The following is a 20,236-nucleotide window of genomic DNA, read 5'->3' as shown; positions in this document are numbered from 1 at the left end:
AACAGGCCTGCTGGCCCATACTAGGCCAGTCCTTCACAAATCCAACCCACTAACAGAACAAATGCTACCCAAGCAATAAACTCAGGTGCAAGTCGGACTCAAATCCATCCCCTTTCACTTGTGTATTTATCCAGCCTAAATTTGAAACTACCCAAGCCATAGCTTTTAGAACATTGGAAAGGAGGAACACTGCAATAAGCCTGTTGGCCCATACTAGGCCGGTCCTTCACAAATCCAACCCACTAAGAGAACAAATGCTACCCAAGCAATAAGCTCAGGTGCAAGTCCGACTCAAATCCAACCCCTCTCATTCGTGTATTTATCCAACCTAAATTTGAAACTACCCATTGTTTTAGCTTTGATCACCCTACTAGGCAGACCATTCCACTCATCAACTACCCCTATTACCAATGCTCATTTATACATTTTATTAGTGCCCTAGAGTCCTTATGGAGGGGGATTCCCCTTCCAAATAACCTCTCTTCCCTCTCTCCTCCTCCCTGTCTTCCATTCATCAACAACAGCCTTCAATAAAGGTAACTGTCATGTTGAATGTTCATTCTTTTGTGCATGTAAATCTATCTTTTAGGTAAAAAAAAAAAAAAAAATTTTGTTGATACTTCTAGGTGTCTGGAACGAATTAATTGGATTTACATTATTTCTTATGGGGAAAATTGATTCGAAAATCGTCCATTTCGATAATAGTCCCACTTCCAGGAACGGATTATGGACGATTATTGAGGGACCACTGTAGTAACAATAGTTTCATTGCCGGCTACTTGTTAAGGTAGGGTAAGTCCAGCTCTCGCTATTTCCGCCTTTTCTCCCCCACCCCTAAAGTGATAGTTTGATTGCCGGCTGCTTGTTAACGTAGGGTCAGTCTAGCTCCCACTATCTCTTCCCCTCCCTCTTCCCCCCCCCCGAAAGGTGACGTGTGGGGCTCTGGTCAAACAGTAAATCACTCGACTCACAGCTCCCAACACTACTGTAAGTACATGCCTGCCTTGTATTCTAGTGGATTTATTGGTTGAAAGCTTCACTTTTGACCAATAATAAACTTAGTCTTTTCAGCCTTGCTCTAAGTTGACTTGTAATAATCACCACGTCTTTTAGGTATTGTACTTATCATGGAGAGTGATTATTTAAGCAGTGGGTAACCTGTCTATCTTTTCAGCTTGGATAACAGAGAGGGTCACCTGTCAATCAACGAGAAGAACTGATGGAGACGGACTAACGTCCTGGAGACGTCCCATTTTGGATTTAACCCTTTATCATGCAAGGGGTCCGAAAATTTGAAATTCGAACTGAACTCCCTATGGTGGATAGAGTAACTCAATACAAGGTCACTGATCCCATATAAATTGATTTCTGATGGTTAGTTTTCGAGCAATTGCTAATCTCCGAAGACCGAAAATATTCGGCTGGGCCCGACAAAGGGATTAAAAAATTTTATGTTGCAAACTTGCAATTGTTAATAAAACACACCAAAACAATTTTTTAAATTTAATATACAAACAGACAATATAAAAAACATAAATGGAACTTGAATCAAAACATTTTTTAATTGTTACAAAAATATAAAAAGGAAGCAAATCTCAACAATGACAAATTGCAAAGGGATGCAACTTTCAATCCCTATATTCCTGAGATTCATTTGGATGACCAATTATTCTATATTGCTAATTGATGGTATGGTAGTCGCTGAAGCAATTTCTATCACTCTTTATCCAGATTTACTTTGCATACAGAACACTGGAATGAGGATGTGACCAATTTCTTCGAGTGGCTGCAATAGTTGCAATCGTAATACCTTACTTTTTCTTCACTAATTTCTGTTTTTTGGCTGGCCTTTCTTCCTCCTCATCATCACTTGACACCTGTGCATCCGGTGGCAAGTATTCATCACCACTATCCAGCAATTCTGGTTCATGTACCTCTGCTTCTGAATCACTCTCTTCAGAAACGCAGACATACCTCGACCTGCTGGTGGACTGCTCCCCATAAAACAACTTCTCATTGATCTGGAAGGACAATAGAAACCTCCTGTATAGATCCAGACCACTACAGAGTTCATATATGCAATTGAAATTTTTTTATAAATATTTATTTGACTAAAATTGGACATTCCCGGAAACTCGGGCAAGACTGAAATAATTCGGTATAAAATGCTTGCACTTTTTTCAACTGCATGCTACACTCATATTATGCTTCACACGGACTTTAGGTATATATCAAAATATGCCTAAACTATTCATGTAAGCACTAAACACAACAATCAGTACTTACCGACATTGTAGAATGTATAATCCAAGAGTAGATTAGTAAGGGTGGAGGGAAAAATGCGTGTGTGGGCGGAGCCAAGCCACCAGTGTTTATATTTTGATCTCTCAACCAATGGGAAGGCGGCAGAAGCGAACTGTACTTAGCTGAAGAGACTCAGGGAAGGCTTGTGATTGGTTGGAACTAAAGAACGGGAAGCTGGCCGCGCGGGGCACGGAGTATGACACGCCCCCAAAACACGTAATTAATACCGAATTTTTTTGGCCGTGCTCGACAAAGGGTTAATTACCTGTGCACCTGTATGAAATTGCAGGACATAACCCCACATCATTGCAGCGGTAAAGAACCTGCTTTCCTGTCATCGGGATATAATACTCACGGCTATACTGTGAAGAGCTAGCCAGTGGGTCGTAACCAACACCTGCGATCCCCCCCCCATCATCAGCAACGGCTACGATTTCAACAACAGTGTCACCAACACCAGACACCCCTATATATATTAGCGTTGAATTCAGTTATTTATATTTTTCATTTTTCATTTTCTTTAATGTAGGATTAATATTTCATATTTAAGTGTTTTATATTTTATATTTTCTGTATAATAAAGTGTTTATGTTTGTCTGTTATTATTTCTTTTTCTTCTATTCATTAATTTTCCTGACGAGGAGCCAGCCTGAGTAATACTGTCTGAAGTTATTACAGGGCTGAGTAAGCCTTCACAATGTCAAAGGCCCTAAAATCTGGAACACCCTCCCTGAATACTCTAGAACTGCAGACACATTCATCACCTTCAAAACTACCATTAGAAAACATCTTATCTCCCTGATACGCCCCGTCAACTAATTACATGAATACCACCTGGTGGTTCACACTTACACTCACTCACCCACTTGACCATAAACACAGAAATATCAATCTTAATCTTAAAATAATGAATCCTAACTAGTCATAAGTTGGCCTGTGATACTCCAATACTGAAACTATGTATTGTGCAAAAACAAAAGTATCCACATTGCTAAACTCACAAACTAGTATTTAGTCACTTAGCCATAATACCAACTTACCACATAATTTGTAATATTTTAAAGTTAAGAATTAATCTAAGTCTGCCCAAAATGCCTAGCCATGCTAGGTGTTCTAGTTGCCTCCTCTATAATTAGTATTTTAAACATGTAAACCACACAATATCCAAATTCTGTAAACTCAGCATTGTAATCCTTATAGAGAATAAACTTGATTTGATTTGATTTTACATATGTACAATCACTGGACAGTTTCCTAGAACTGATGCAGCTTGTGGAATTCTTTGAAACATTAGTGTATGCACAATGGTGTTTTACGCTCCTCACACATAAAACGAGTGTCTCTGCATTTTGTGGACATTTTGTGATATGTGCACAGACATAACACCTCTTCTCAGCATTTTTCTTGAAAGTAGTAGGAGGCAGTGGTATGGGGTAGTGATCACCAGGCCTCAGACATGAGGGCATGTGTTGCTAATTTTGTGGGCGCAGGTCTATTGCAAGTGTTGTTCCTTGGTACTTGAATATTATTTGTCTGATAACTGACAAACAAAATTCACCATATTTGGGTTTGTTGTTGGTCTTTAACTTATACATATTATAAGCATTCAGCATGGAAATGTTAAGAAGATAGAAAAAGAGTTTTATGTACCACTTATAACTCTTGCAAACACAATCTGCATGTCACATTTGTCTGCTAAGTGCATATTGAGGTTGTAGTCCATCACAGCTGCAGGTTTTACAATGGGTTCATTGGTCTCTCTATTCTGCTTGCCAGTGTCTACCATTTCATGTCGGCTTTCTGATGTGAACATTGTGACATCATGTGTGTCATACCACCGAAATGCCATGATGTCATTGGCAGCAAATACTTGAACTTCACCTCTACGAGTGCCTGCATCGAACCTAGGCACATGTCTACGATTTCCACGCACTGTGCCACACGCGTCTGTCATGTTCAGTCTCAAGAAATCAGTGAGTAAAGGACTTATGTACCAGTTATCAGTATATAAAATATGCCCCTTACCAAGATATGGTTCCATCATTGTTCTAACCACATCACCAAAGATGCCCAGTAACTGCCTGGTATCTTGCAATGTATTACTGCCAGTGTACACAATTATATCCAAAACCAGACCACTTTTGCAATCACATAGTACAAATAGCTTTATACCAAAGCATTTCCTCTTGCTTGGTATATAATGCTTGAATGACAGTCTGCCTTTGAACAAAATCAAAGACTCATCAATAACAAGCTTCCTGAAGGGATAAAAATACATACAGCACTTTTGTTTGAGGTACATGAACACATTCCTGATCTTACATAACCTGTCGCTTCTGTCAGACCTTGTTTTGTCTGAGAAGTGTAGCATACATAACAGCACAAATCGATTCACTGGTATAATGTCACCAAAAGCTGGGGTTGAAATCAGGTGGTCTGTCGACCAGTATGTGTTGACACTGTGCTTATACACATGTGGCATAAGCATTATTGTGGCAAAGAACAGAAACATACATCTCTGCCACAGTTGTGTCCTTCCACTGGTGTAGCCATGACCTTGGTGAAGAATTGTGTTTGACATGGTGTACTCAAAGTATATATTGCTTTCCCTGACAATAATGTCCATCAGGGGTTCATCGAAGAATAACTGAAAGCATTCTGGTTCAGTGGTATTGTTCTCAAGTGTACATGATGGCCGTATTCCACTTTGTATTTCGTCAAAGTGCTGGGGATTGGGAACAAAACTGTCACCTTGCTGCCAATCCTAGATGTGGTCTGCTGGTGGGTACTGGATATTTACAGGTAGTTGTGGTTGTGCAGGTTGTGGTTGTGGATGCTGTGGGAGTGTGGGGGTGGTTGAGGGTGGTTGTGGCTGTGCTGAGTTAGCAGCATGGGTAGTAGCATGGCCTACTGCTGGTGCTATATGACTCATGTCACCACCACCACCACCTGCTGCCCCACACACATTACTCATCCCCATTGTAACAATATCATCATCTTCATTATCAGATTTACTCCTTCCTCTTGGAACAACACATGGCACACTACCAGAACACATGCTGCGTTGTACATACTGCCGCTTCACTGGAGAATATTCACCCTCACTGTCACAACTAGAACTGCTTTCAATAGCTTGGAAATCACTATCACTTTCACTGTTCACATCTGAATCCTGTACATGGGAAAACAGTTTCCTCTTTCGTCCTGGTACAGATGAACGTGAATGAGATGGCCCAGCACGAGAGGTGGAAGGTTGTGGGTCATCTGGGTTTTCATCACTAATTACGCTATCCTGGACACTGCTTTTGGTCATGCCCTCTCCAAAACCATGAAATTAACTTTCACTGGCACTTCAATCGCTGTTAGAGCTATCACTTGGGAACAAAAGACCTCCAATCTGCCGAGGAGTGAGGTACTTCTTACCGTGAGGTATGGTGAACAAGGACTACAAAGATGGTGTTCCTACAATGCACCACCGAGTCATTGATTTTTTTCACAGGGTGCACACCCACCACGCAGACCAATTCTCTGACATATAGGCCTACCAGCTTTCTCCCGCTTTATTTGAGGCCACTAAAATTTATGCGTATTAATACATCAAACACGGTGGCTCGTAAGACGTACATACAGTAGGGCCCCACTTATACGGCGGGTTAGGTACCAGGCTGTCGCCGGAAAGCAGACATTGCCTGAAGGCAGAACGCCATTTTTTCCATTTATAAATGCATATAAATGCCAGACAACAAGTTTACACTAAATTATATTAAGTTAGTAATAGAACTATTGATGACAAACACACAAAGTAAAATACATTCACAGTACATTCATTACTTAAAGTATTTGTAATCTTAACCCTTTCAGGGTCGACAGGCCCTCTCCCAGACTTGTTCTCAGGGTCGCCCAAATTTAAAAAAAAAATAATTATTTTTTCTTATGAAAAGATAGAGAATCCTTTCCCGATCATAATGACACCAAAAGTATGAAATTTGATGGAAAACTTACGGAATTATGCTCTTGCAAAGTTAGCGGTCTCGACGATGCTTACGCATCGGCGATTTTGCCCACTTTCAGCCCTATTTTCAGCCAATTCCAGTGAACTAATTGACAAAAATCATAACTATTTTGCTAGAACTCCATTTTTTCTATCGAATGAGTACAAGAAACCACCCATTTACCGATTTCAACTATCCAATACAGTGGTCAGAATTTAGCAATTTTGCCAATTTCACACAAATTTTAAAAGATGCCAATTTCCAAATAGGGTCCACAATAAAGAAGAAAGACATTCCTGGCACTAAAATAACATTTCCTCTGTTCATTTGTCACATCCCCATGCCCCCTTACATTCTTTTGCTTTCCACTTTGAATTTTTATTCTTACAAAAAATAGAAGATTTACTGTTATGCAGACTACTGCATTAGTGTAGAAATGGTATAAATAATATCAGCACACTTGTGAAAGAATATTAGACTTATCTGTTGACGTGTACTGGACGCTTGGCATGATTTGTTTACTTTTGAACTTTGGTAAAAATTGAACATTTCTGCTACTTTGAGCTCAATTTCAAGGTACTTTTCATTGCAAAACCAGTCAAAATCACCTCAATTTCTGTAATATGTCTTCCATTCTATAAAATGAGACCAGGAAAACTAGAATATAACAATAAATTATTTTTATTATTTTTATTATCACACTGGCCGATTCCCACCAAGGCAGGGTGGCCCGAAGAAGAAAAACTTTCACCATCATTTACTCCATCACTGTCTTGCCAGAAGGGTGCTTTACACTACAGTTTTTAAAATGCAACATTAACACCCCTCCTTCAGAGTGCAGGCACTGTACTTCCCATCTCCAGGACTCAAGTCCGGCCTGCCAGTTTCCCTGAATCCCTTCATAAATGTTACTTTGCTCACACTCCAACAGCATGTCAAGTATTAAAAACCATTTGTCTCCATCCACTCCTATCAAACACGCTCACGCATGCCTGCTGGAAGTCCAAGCCCCTTGCACACAAAACCTCCTTTACCCCCTCCCTCCAACCTTTCCTAGGCCAACCCCTACCCTGCCTTCCTTCTACTACAGACTGATACACTCTTGAAGTCATTCTGTTTCGCTCCATTCTTTCTACATGTCCAAACCACCTCAACAACCCTTCCTCAGCCCTCTGGACAACAGTTTTGGCAATCCCACACCTCCTCCTAACTTCCAAACTACGAATTCTCTGCATTATATTCACACCACACATTACCCTCAGACATGACATTTCCACAGCCTCCAGCCTTTTCCTCGCTGCAACATTCATCACCCATGCTTCACACCCATATAAGAGCATTGGTAAAACTATACTCTCATAGAGTCCCCTCTTTGCCTCCAAGGACAAAGTTCTTTGTGTCTACATACTCCTAAGTGCACCGCTCACCCTTTTCACCTCATCAATTCTATGATTCATCTCACCTTTCATAGACCCATCCGCTGACACGTCCACTCCCAAATATCTGAATACATTCACCTCCTCCATACTCTCTCCCTCCAATCTGATATCCAATCTTTCATCACCTAATCTTTTTGTTATCCTCATAACCCAACTCTTTCCTGTATTCACTTTCAATTTTCTTCTTTTACATACCCTACCAAATTCATCCACCAACCTCTGCAACTTCTCTTCAGAATCACCCAAGAGCACAGTGTCATCAGCAAAGAGCAACTGTGACAACTCCCACTTTATGTGTGATTCTTTATCTTTTAACTCCACGCCTCTTGCCAAGACCCTCGCATTTACTTCTCTTACAACCCCATCTATAAATATATTAAACAACCACGGTGACATCACACATCCTTGTCTAAGGCCTTCTTTTACTGGGAAATAATCTCCCTCTTTCCTACATACTCTAACTTGAGCCTCACTATCCTCGTAAAAACTCTTCACTGCTTTCAGTAACCTACCTCCTATACCATACACCTGCAACATCTGCCACATTGCCCCCCTATCCACCCTGTCATATGCCTTTTCCGAATCCATAAATGCCACAAAAACCTCTTTAGCCTTATCTAAATACTGTTCACTTATATGTTTCACTGTAAACACCTGGTCCACACTCCCCCCTACCTTTCTTAAAGCCTCCTTGTTCATCTGCTATCCTCTTCTCCGTCTTACTCTTAATTCTTTCAATAATAACTCTACCATACACTTTGCCAGGTATACTCAACAGACTTATCCCCCTATAATTTTCGCACTCTCTTTTGTCCCCTTTGCCTTTATACAAGGGAACTATGCATGCTCTCTGCCAATCCCTAGGTACCTTACCCTCTTCCATACATTTATTAAATAATAGCACCAACCACTCCAAAACTATATCCCCACCTGCTTTTAACATTTCTATCTTTATCCCATCAATCCCAGCTGCCTTACCCCCTTTCATTTTACCTACTGCCTCACAAACTTCCCTCACACTCACAACTGACTCTTCCTCACTCCTAGATGTTATTCCTCCTTGCGCTATACATGAAATCACAGCTTCCCTATATTCATCAACATTTAACAATTCCTCAAAATATTCCCTCCATCTTCCCAATACCTCTAACTCTCCATTTAATAACTCTCCTCTCCTATTTTTAACCTTTTGAGGGTCGGTCACATACTAGTATGTCACTGCAACCAGTGTCGGTCACGTACTTGTATGCCTAAATTCTAGTGCCTTCAAATCTGAAAGAATGGGTCTGTGTGGTCAGTGTGCGCAGTATAAAAAAAAATCCTGAAGCACGCTGTGCATAATGAGAAAAAAAAAAACACTTCGACTGTGTTTTTGGTTTAAAACAGCGACTTTCTAGTGAATTTTTGTATGGTATTTATGGTTGTGTTCTCATTTCCTTGGTCTCATTTGATAGAATGGAAGATATATTACAGAATCAGAGATGATTTTGATTGGTTTCACGATGAAAAGTACCTTGAAAGTGAGCTCAAAGTAGTGAAAATTATCGATTTTTGCCGATATTCAAGATTAAACAAATCAAGCCACGCGTCCAATACACATCAATTGGTGAGTCTAATATTCTTTCATAAGTGTGCTGATATTATTTATACCCTTTTTACAATGATGCAGTAGTATACATAACAGAAAACCTTCTATTTTCTGTGAGAATAAAAATTTAAAATGGAAAGCAAAAGTATTGTAAGAGGGTCTAGAGACATGACTAATGAGCAGGTAAAATGTTATTTTAGTGCCATGAATGTATGTCTTGTTTATTCTGAGCCCTGTTTTGAAATTGGCATCTTTTGAAATTTGTGTGAAATTGCCCAAATTGCCAATTTCTGACCACTTTATTGGGTAGTTAAAATTGGTAAATGGGCGGAATCTTGTACTCAATCGATAGAACAAATGGAATTCCAGGGAAGCAGCTGTGATTTTAGTCAACGGCAACATTGGAATTGGCTGAAAATAGGGCCCAAGTGGGCAAAATCGCCAACTTTGAGACTGCTAACTTCCCAAGAGCACAATTCCCTAAGTTTTTCATCAAATTTCATACTTTTGGTGTCATTATGATCGGAAAGAGATTCTCTATCATTTCATAAGAAAACTTTTTTTTTTTCGAAAAATTTTCGACCCTGAGAATGAGTTTGGGAGAGGGCCTCTCGACCCTCAAAGAGTTAACTGACAAATCCATTTCTTCTCTAGGCTTCCTTAATTTGTTAATCTCACTCCAAAACTTTTTCTTATTTTCAACAAAATTTGTTGATAACATCTCACCCACTCTCTCATTTGCTCTCTTTTTACATTGCTTCACCACTCTCTTAACCTCTCTCTTTTTCTCCATATACTCTTCCCTCCTTGCATCACTTCTACTTTGTAAAAACTTCTCATATGCTAACTTTTTCTCCCTTACTACTCTCTTTACATCATCATTCCACCAATCGCTCCTCTTCCCTCCTGCACCCACTTTCCTGTAACCACAAACTTCTGCTGAACACTCTAACACTACATTTTTAAACCTACCCCATACCTCTTCAACCCCATTGCCTATGCTCTCATTAGCCCATCTATCCTCCAATAGCTGTTTATATCTTACCCTAACTGCCTCCTCTTTTAGTTTATAAACCTTCACCTCTCTCTTCCCTGATGCTTCTATTCTCCTTGTATCCCATCTACCTTTTACTCTCAGTGTAGCTACAACTAAAAAGTGATCTGATATATCTGTGGCCCCTCTATAAACATGTACATCCTGAAGTCTACTCAACAGTCTTTTACCTACTAATACATAATCCAACAAACTACTGTCATTTCGCCCTACATCATATCTTGTATACAGTAGGGCCCCGCTTTACGGCATTTTGCTTTATGGCATTCCGCTAATACGGTCATTTCAAATTATGACCAAAACTCGCTATATGCCTCCCCCCACCTGACTTTCTAATATGGTCACCGCGCCCCACCCAGTTTGTTTACATTCTCTGTGAGATCGAAGCACTAAGTCTCTCCATTATGTCTGGAAACAACAAAATTTCAAGTGTTTTTAAAAGTTATTTCTTATTTTATATATACTCTGATAATTATACTTATGTATACCTGTACCTAAATAAACTTATGCACTGTGCTGGCGTGCAGGTACACATTAAAATCAGTAAGAGTGCCTTATGTCTCGGGACGTCATATTAGTAATGATAATAATAATCATCGAGTCTCATTAAATGTCGTATATTACGTTAATATACATATTTTCGTTAATCCATCTACGACATTTTTTTAAAATTATATAATAAACACGATGCATAACATATAAAGATGATAAATACACCCCACAGTAGAATAAATAAACATAATTATGAGATGTGGTAGCAGACGACTTGCACAAATGACGCCATATTAGAAATAATAATAATAATAATAATAATAATAATAATCATAATAATAATAATAATAATCACCGCTTTCTTGATAGTTGTGACAGGACCCACAGGCATAACACCAGACACAAACATCTCTATGACATTCCCCGTGTCAGACTAAACCTTTACAAAAATTCAATGTATGTCAAAGGCCCTAAAATCTGGAACACCCTACCTGAAAACTCTAGAACTGCAGACACATTCATCACCTTCAAAACTACTGTTAGAAAACATCTTATCTCCCTGATACACCTGGAGTTTACCTGGAGAGAGTTTCGGGGGTCAACGCGCCCGCGGCCTGGTCTGTGACCAGGCCTCCTGGTGGATCAGCCCCTGATCAACCAGGCTGCTGCTGCTGGCTGCACGCAAACCAACGTACGAGCCACAGCCCGGCTGATCAGGAACTGACTTTAGGTGCTTGTCCAGTGCCAGCTTGAAGACTGCCAGGGGTCTGTTGGTAATCCCCCTTATGTGTGCTGGGAGGCAGTTGAACAGTCTCGGGCCCCTGACACTTATTGTATGGTCTCTTAACGTGCTAGTGACACCCCTGCTTTTCATTGGGGGGATGGTGCATCGTCTGCCAAGTCTTTTGCTTTCGTAATGAGTGATTTTCGTGTGCAAGTTCGGTACTAGTCCCTCTAGGATTTTCCAGGTGTATATAATCATGTATCTCTCCCTCCTGCGTTCCATGGAATACAGGTTTAGAAACCTCAAGCGCTCCCAGTAATTGAGGTGTTTTATCTCCGTTATGCGCGCCGTGAAAGTTCTCTGTACATTTTCTAGGTCGGCAATTTCACCTGCCTTGAAAGGTGCTGTTAGAGTGCAGCAATATTCCAGCCTAGATAGAACAAGTGACCTGAAGAGTGTCATCATGGGCTTGGCCTCCCTAGTTTTGAAGGTTCTCATTATCCATCCTGTCATTTTTCTAGCAGATGCGATTGATACAATGTTATGGTCCTTGAAGGTGAGATCCTCCGACATAATCACTCCCAGGTCTTTGACGTTGGTGTTTCGCTCTATTTTGTGGCCAGAATTTGTTTTGTACTCTGATGAAGATTTAATTTCCTCATGTTTACCATATCTGAATAATTGAAATTTCTCATCGTTGAACTTCATATTGTTTTCCGCAGCCCACTGAAAGATTTGGTTGATGTCCGCCTGGAGCCTTGCAGTGTCTGCAATGGAAGACACTGTCATGCAGATTCGGGTGTCATCTGCAAAGGAAGACACGGTGCTGTGGCTGACATCCTTGTCTATGTCGGATATGAGGATGAGGAACAAGATGGGAGCTAGTACTGTGCCTTGTGGAACAGAGCTTTTCACCGTAGCTGCCTCGGACTTTACTCTGTTGACGACTACTCTCTGTGTTCTGTTTGTGAGGAAATTATAGATCCATCGACCGACTTTTCCTGTTATTCCTTTAGCACGCATTTTGTGCGCTATTACGCCATGGTCACACTTGTCGAAGGCTTTTGCAAAGTCTGTATATATTACATCTGCATTCTTTTTGTCTTCTAGTGCATTTAGGACCTTGTCGTAGTGATCCAATAGTTGAGACAGACAGGAGCGACCTGTTCTAAACCCATGTTGCCCTGGGTTGTGTAACTGATGGGTTTCTAGATGGGTGGTGATCTTGCTTCTTAGGACCCTTTCAAAGATTTTTATGATATGGGATGTTAGTGCTATTGGTCTGTAGTTCTTTGCTATTGCTTTACTGCCCCCTTTGTGGAGTGGGGCTATGTCTGTTGTTTTTAGTAACTGAGGGACGACCCCCGTGTCCATGCTCCCTCTCCATAGGATGGAAAAGGCTCGTGATAGGGGCTTCTTGCAGTTCTTGATGAACACAGAGTTCCATGAGTCTGGCCCTGGTGGTTCACACTTACACTCACTCACCAATTTGACTATAAGCACAGAAATACGTATCTTAATCTTATAATAATGATTCCTAACTAGTCATAAGTTTGCCTGTGATACTCCCATATAGAAACGATGTATTGTGCCAAAACAAAAGCATTCACATTGCTAAACTCACAAACTAGTATTTAGTCACTTAGTATTTAGTCAACTTACTCCACAATTTATAATAATTTAGAGTTAAGAATTATTCTAAGTTTGCCCGAAATACCTAGCCATGCTAGGTGTTCTAGTGGCCCCCTCTGTAATTAGTACAGTGGACCCCCGGTTAACGATATTTTTTCACTCCAGAAGTATGTTCAGGTGCCAGTACTGACCGAATTTGTTCCCATAGGGAATATTGTGAAGTAGATTAGTCCATTTCAGACCCCCAAACATACACGTACAAACGCACTTACATAAATACACTTACAAAACTGGTTGCATTCGGAGGTGATCGTTATGCGGGGGTCCACTGTATTGTATTACATGTAAACCACACAATAAGCAAAATCTGTAAACCCCGCATTGTATTCCTTATAGAGAATAAACTTTGATTTGATTTGATTGAAATATCATAGAATATATGTGTGGGTGGGGTGGCCTGGTAATGTAGCCTGGCTGACTACCATACATACCACACTTGATTTCTTACAATAAATACTACTTGTCTCACCCTAGATTAAGATTATAAATATTTTAAAGTAAGTAATGAGTGCACTATGTATGTATTGTACTTTTTATTGTTTTTTGATGCTTAGTTCTATTGCTAACTTAATATATGTTAGTGTAAACTTGTTATCTAGTACATATTTGTATGCATTTATAAGGGGAAAAAAAGGGTGTTCCACTTTACGGCGGTAGCCCGGAACCTAACCTGCCATATAAGTGGGGCCCTACTGTACTTATTTATCCTCTTTTTCTTAAAATATGTATTACCTATAACTAAATCCTTTTCTATACAAAGTTCAATAAAAGGGCTCCCATTATCATTTACACCTGGCACCCCAAACTTACCTATCACACCCTCTCTAAAAGTTTCTCCTACTTTAGCATTCAGGTCCCCTACCACAATTACTCTCTCACTTGGTTCAAAGGTTCCTATACATTCATTTAACATCTCCCAAAATCTCTCTCTCTCCTCTACATTCCTCTCTTCTCCAGGTGCATACACACTTATTATGACCCACTTTTCGCATTCAACCTTTACTTTAATCCACATAATCCTTGAATTTACACATTCATATTCTCTTTTCTCCTTCCATAACTGATCCTTCAACATTATTGCTACCCCTTCTCAGAGACTCCAGATTTAACCCCATTTATTTCCCCCCACCGAAACTCCCCTACCCCCTTCAGCTTTGTTTCGCTTAGGGCCAGAACATCCAACTTCTTTTCAATCATAGCATCAGCAATCATCTGTTACTTGTCATCTGCGCTACATCCACGCACATTCAAGCATCCTAGTTTTATAAAGTTTTTCTTCTTCTCTTATTTAGTAAATATTTCCAGGAGAAGGGGTTACTAGCCCATTGCTCCCGGCATTTTAGTCGCTTCATACGACACACATGGCTTACGGAGGAAAGATTCTTTTGCACTTCCCCATGGACAATAGAAGATATAAAGAAGAACAGGAGCTATTTAGAAAAAGGAGAAAAACCTAGATGTATGTATATATATATATATATATATATATATATATATATATATATATATATATATATATATATATATATATATATATATATATATATATATATATATATACATATATATATATATATATATATATATATATATATATATATATATATATATATATATATATATATATATATATATATATATATATATATATATATATGCATGTGCATGTCTGCGAAGTGTGACCAAAGTGTAAGTAGGAGTAGCAAGATATCCCTGTTATCTAGCATGTTTATGACACAGAAAGAGACACCAGCAATCCTACCATCATGTAACAACAGTTACAGGTTTCTGTTTCACAGTCATCTGGCAGGATGGTAGTACTTCCCTGGGTGGTTGCTGTCTACCAACCTAGAACAATAAATACCATACGAAAATACAGTGCAAAGTCGCTGTTTTAATCCAAAAACACGGTCAAAGTTTTTTTTTTCTCATTACGCACTGTGTGCTGCAGGATTTTTTCATACTGCGCATACTGACCACATAGACCCATTCTTTCATATGTAGGCCTACCAGCTTTCTCTCACTAGATTTGAGGGCACTAGAATTTAGGTGTACTAGTACGTCAAAAACCCTGGTGCGTAAGCCGTACTAGTATGTCCGAAACCCTGAAAGGGTTAATGTAGGGAGAGAGGTGAGTAGTACTTATTTGTAGGAAGTCGGGTGTAGGTAGCCCTGGCTCCCCGTCTCATATTTAATATACGATATTTAAAACATCCCAGAAAGTTAAAATACACATACAGTACACTCACTATTTACCTTAAAATATGTGTAGTCTTAATATAGGAAGAGAGGTGAGTAGTATTCATTTGTAAGAAGTCAGTGTAGGTAGCCAGCAGGTGTAGCCTGCCTGGGCTACACCTACCGGCTACCTACACTGTGGCTCAGAGCCATATTATTAACATCGACATACCTTGCTCACTGAATTTAATCGTTTCTAACAACTACCTTTAGATGCCATCATAAATGAAGGGAGAAGTAATGAATATTTCATGCCAAAAATTGTGAACAAAAGCGGAGTGGGGGAGTGGCTGAGCCAAACGCAGATTCATACGTTTTCTCTGATGGCTGAGCAGAGAAAACGTAATGTTATCCCTCCGGCCGGCTACCACACAGGTCCACCGCCACGATGCTGTGAACACTAACTCCAAGGCTGAGGGACTGATCACCTCATCTTTTGTATATAGTTCTACTGTCTTCTAATTATGTCCTAGAATCTGTATTGATAAAGCCACTGGATGGCGAAACGTCTACAATAAAGATATCCAGATGTTGCACATGTGTATTAACTTTCATATTGTTGGTATTTTATACCTTTCTTGCACAACTTGTCAGACACTGCAACATCATGGAATCTTGGTTCAGAGGACATCTACCAGACCTTCTTCACGGCTACTACTACTAATCCATCCCTTTGGGTAGGACCTACTTCCACTGGGGAATCCCACCTATCAGTGACTATGCCCTCATCTGCTACACGTCCCTATCCACTGACGCCTATATAACCACCAGTCTCCTTGCCTTTGCTCCAGATTCTCCTCCACCACAATGCTGTGAACACTAACTCCAAGGCTGAGGGACTGATTACCTCATCTTTTGTATATAGTTCTACTGTCTTCTAATTATGTCCTAGAATCTGTATTGATAAAGCCACTGGATGGTGAAACGTCTACAATAAAGATATCCAGATGTTGCACATGTTGCACATCTTTATTTCGGACATAGATACCTGGATTACCATGGTAGTTACCTCCACCGAAGACACCACAAGACTCCAAGCGGACATCAACCAAATCTTTAAATGGGCCACTCAAAACAATATGAAGTTCAATGAGGAGAAATTTCAACTATGTTCTCAGATATGGAAAACTTGAGGAAATTAAAAATGTATCAGGGTATACGACAAATTGTAACCATACAATAGGGAAAAAAATGTGAAGGACTTGGGAGATAACGTCAGAGGATCTTGCCTTGAAAGACCATAACAATGTATCTACCTCTTCTGCTAGGAAAATGATAGGATGGATAATGAGAACCTTCAAAACTAGGGACACCAAGCCCATGATGATCCTCTTCAAATCGATTGTTATCTCTAGGCTGGAATACTGCTGTACACTAATGGCCCCCTTCAAGGCTGGAGACATTGCAGACCTGGAGAGAGTACAAAGAACTTTCACGGCACACATAAGTACGATGAGGCACCTAAATTCCTTGGAATGGTTGAAGGTCCTTGATCTGTATTCCCTGGAATGCAGGAGATACACGATAATATACACTTGGAAGGTCTTGGAGGGATTGGTACCAAACCTGCACACGAAAATCACTCCCTACGAAAGCAAAAGACTTGGCAGGAGATGCAACATTCCACAGATGAAAAGCAAGGGTGCCATGAGTACATTGAGAGACAACACATTAAGTGTCCGGGGCCCAAGACTGTTCACCTGCCTCCCAGCTTACATAAAGGGGATTACCTGAAGGCACCTGAAGTCAGTACCAACCGGGCTGTGGTTTGTACGTCAGTTTGCATGCGGCCAGCAGAAACAGCCTGGTTGATCAGACCCTGATCCACCATGAGGCTTGGCCTGAGACCAAGCCACAAGGGTGTTGACTCCTGAAGCCCTCTCCAGGTAAACTCCAGGTAATCCTAAGTTTGTCTATGATACTCTTCCAAAATGGCTTTAATAGAAACAATGTATCGTGCCAAGACAGATCGAATCCTATTACTAAATCTACCATTTGTAATATTATTATATGATTTGTAATGTACCTAACTATTTTAAACCTAATTATGCATGTACCTAATTGGGAATGTATCTAATTACATATCTAATAATATGTTCAAATGTACAGTGGACCCCCGCCTTATGATGGCATCACATTACGTTAAATCCGCCATACGATACATTTTAACGCAAAAATTTTGCCTCGCCTCACGATAAAAAACTCGCCTTATGTGATTCGTCTGGGACGCGTCCCATGTGTGGCCTAAGTGCCAGTGTTTACAAGCCAGCCAGTGCGGTCACATCCACACATACATTCGGTACATTTCACCTTATCACAGTGTTTTTTGTGCTTGTAACTGCAAATAAGTCACCATGGGCCCCAAGAAAGCTTCTAGTGCCAACCCTGTGGTAAAAAGGGTGAGAATTAGTATGGAAATTAAGAAAGATTTTGAAGGGTTTGGGGCTAACCCTGAGAAGCCTATGCCAGTTGTGGAATCCATTGTGCCTACTTCAAAGATTAAGGAAATGTGCACAAAGTGGGTTGAAGTGCAAACCTTTATGGATGAAAATCACCCTAACACAGCTATTGCAAGCTGTGCTGGTGACTATTACAATGACAATGTTGTGGCCCATTTTAGGCAAATCTTAAAGGAATGGGAGGTATAGAGCTCTATGGACAGATTTGTTGTGCGACAGAGGTCCAGTGACTCTCAAGCTGGTCCTAGTGGCATTAAAAGAAGAAGGGAAGTAACCCCGGAAAAGGACTTGCTACCTCAAGTCCTAATGGAAGGGGATTCCCCTTCTAAACAATAACTTCCACACTCTCCCCTTCTCCCATCCCATCAGTCATCACCAGATCTTCAATAAAGGTGAGTGTCATGTATTCTATTCTTAGTAGAGTAGTAATTATTCATGTCTTCTTTAGTTTGTGTGTATTAAAATTAATATTTCATGTGGTAAAAAATTTTTTTTTTTCATACTTTGGGGTGTCTTGCATGGATTAATTTGATTTCCATTATTTCTTAAGGGGAAAATTAATTCGCCTTACGTTAATTTCAGCTTACGATGAACTCTCAGGAACGGATTAATATTGTAAGGTAGGGGTCCACTGTACTGCTCAATTATAACCTATATCAATATAGCGTAAGAATTAGTATTAGTCTGCCCGAAGTGCCTAGGCACGATAGCAGCCATCTTTGTAATTCAAATTTTATAACATGTAAACCACACATTGTTAGCTTTGCAGGGAAATAAATATTTGAATTTAAATTTGAATTTGAACCTCATGCCTTTATATCTCAATAAGTACTGATGGGAAATTTTTTTTTTCGTTTCATTACCACCAGAAAAATAAACTCTTTTACTGTATTATATATATACATTTAAATTTGTACACCGAGAGAAATTTTAATTTTGAGAGTCTGGACAGTGAAAGGTTTAACCATTCCATTGTCCCGGCTCCTGATGATCCAAAATTTGTCCAGTCTCCAAGAATACTCTCTTCAAATTTTTTTTTTATTTTTTTTTATGAAATGGTAGACAATCATTTTCTGTAGATAATAAAGCAAAAAGTATAATTTTTCATAGAAAACTGACAAAATTACGCTTTTGAGAATATAGTAATATTTATGCATCAGTGATTTTGCCCAATTTGAGTCCCATTTCAGGCCAACTACATTATTCCAGTCGACCAAATTCTTAGTGGCTTCGCTAGTATGTTTTCCATTTTATCGACTGAGCACAAGAAATCGCCCAATCAAATAGTATTTCATAAGAGTAAATCTTCTATTTTTTGTTTGTGAATAAATATTATTTGTATGAGTAAAAATTCTACATAGAATTCATGTATAAATCCTGGAAACATAACTAATGAACAGAGGAAATGTTATTTTAGTGCCAGGAAAGCCTGCATTGTTTATTCTGGGTTTTATTTTGAAATACCCAATAAAGTGATCAGAAATTGGTAATTTGGCCAATTTAACACAAATTTCAAAATAAAACCCAGAATAAACAATGCAGGCTTTCCTGGCACTAAAATAACATTTCCTCTGTTCATTAGTTACGTTTCCAGGATTTATACATGAATTCTATGTAGAATTTTTACTCTTATGAAATACTATTGTAATAATTGCAAATATAGAATGAATGCATTTGTAAATGCATATTAAACCCACCAGCTGACGTGTACTGGACGAGTAATGAGATTTGTTTACTCTTGAACATCGGCAAAAATTGAAAATTTCCACTAATTTGAGCTCAATGTCAAGTTATTTTCAGTCCTAAACCCAATCAGAGTATCTCAATTTCTGTATTACAGTAGACTGTCATTTAGCACGAGTTTATTTGGCACGATTTGGGTATTGCACGATTGAAGAATTGAGGCACAATTTTATGTAACACGTCGTACAATTACTTTAACACAGTTCAGTTTGTGGGAAGGGAAAAAAAATTCTCTTGCTCAAGCGGCCGCCTTGTTGTGTAGCAACCGGGGAGCCCTCCCACCATCCCCTGCCACTCCCCAACACCACCCCACCATCCCCTGCCACTCCCCAACACCACCCCACCATCCCAGCGTTCATAATTCATAAGTGTCCAGTCTTTCTCTGCTACAAAGCAGCTGTGTTTGTGAATTGTGTTATGATATTTTAATTACTATATCTTGTATCTGCCAAGCAATCATGACACCCAGTAGCCTTACTAGTGTTGTTGAAAGGCGTGAAGAGGTATAAAC

The 20,236-nt window shown here is 39.6% G+C and overlaps 1 protein-coding gene across 1 annotated transcript in view; it reads right to left on the bottom strand.

Moving 5' to 3' along the window:
- The window catches only part of LOC128695241 (kelch domain-containing protein 4), a 75,240-nt gene that overhangs the window by 7,472 nt on the left and 47,532 nt on the right, over positions 1–20,236 (bottom strand). The gene's annotated exons all lie outside the window — the stretch shown is intronic.

The sequence above is a fragment of the Cherax quadricarinatus genome, chromosome 50 (genome assembly GCF_038502225.1).
Source record: "Cherax quadricarinatus isolate ZL_2023a chromosome 50, ASM3850222v1, whole genome shotgun sequence".
NCBI lineage: Eukaryota > Metazoa > Arthropoda > Malacostraca > Decapoda > Parastacidae > Cherax > Cherax quadricarinatus.
Note: the sequence above shows the minus strand (reverse complement) of the source record. Positions and strands in the feature narration are given on the sequence as shown.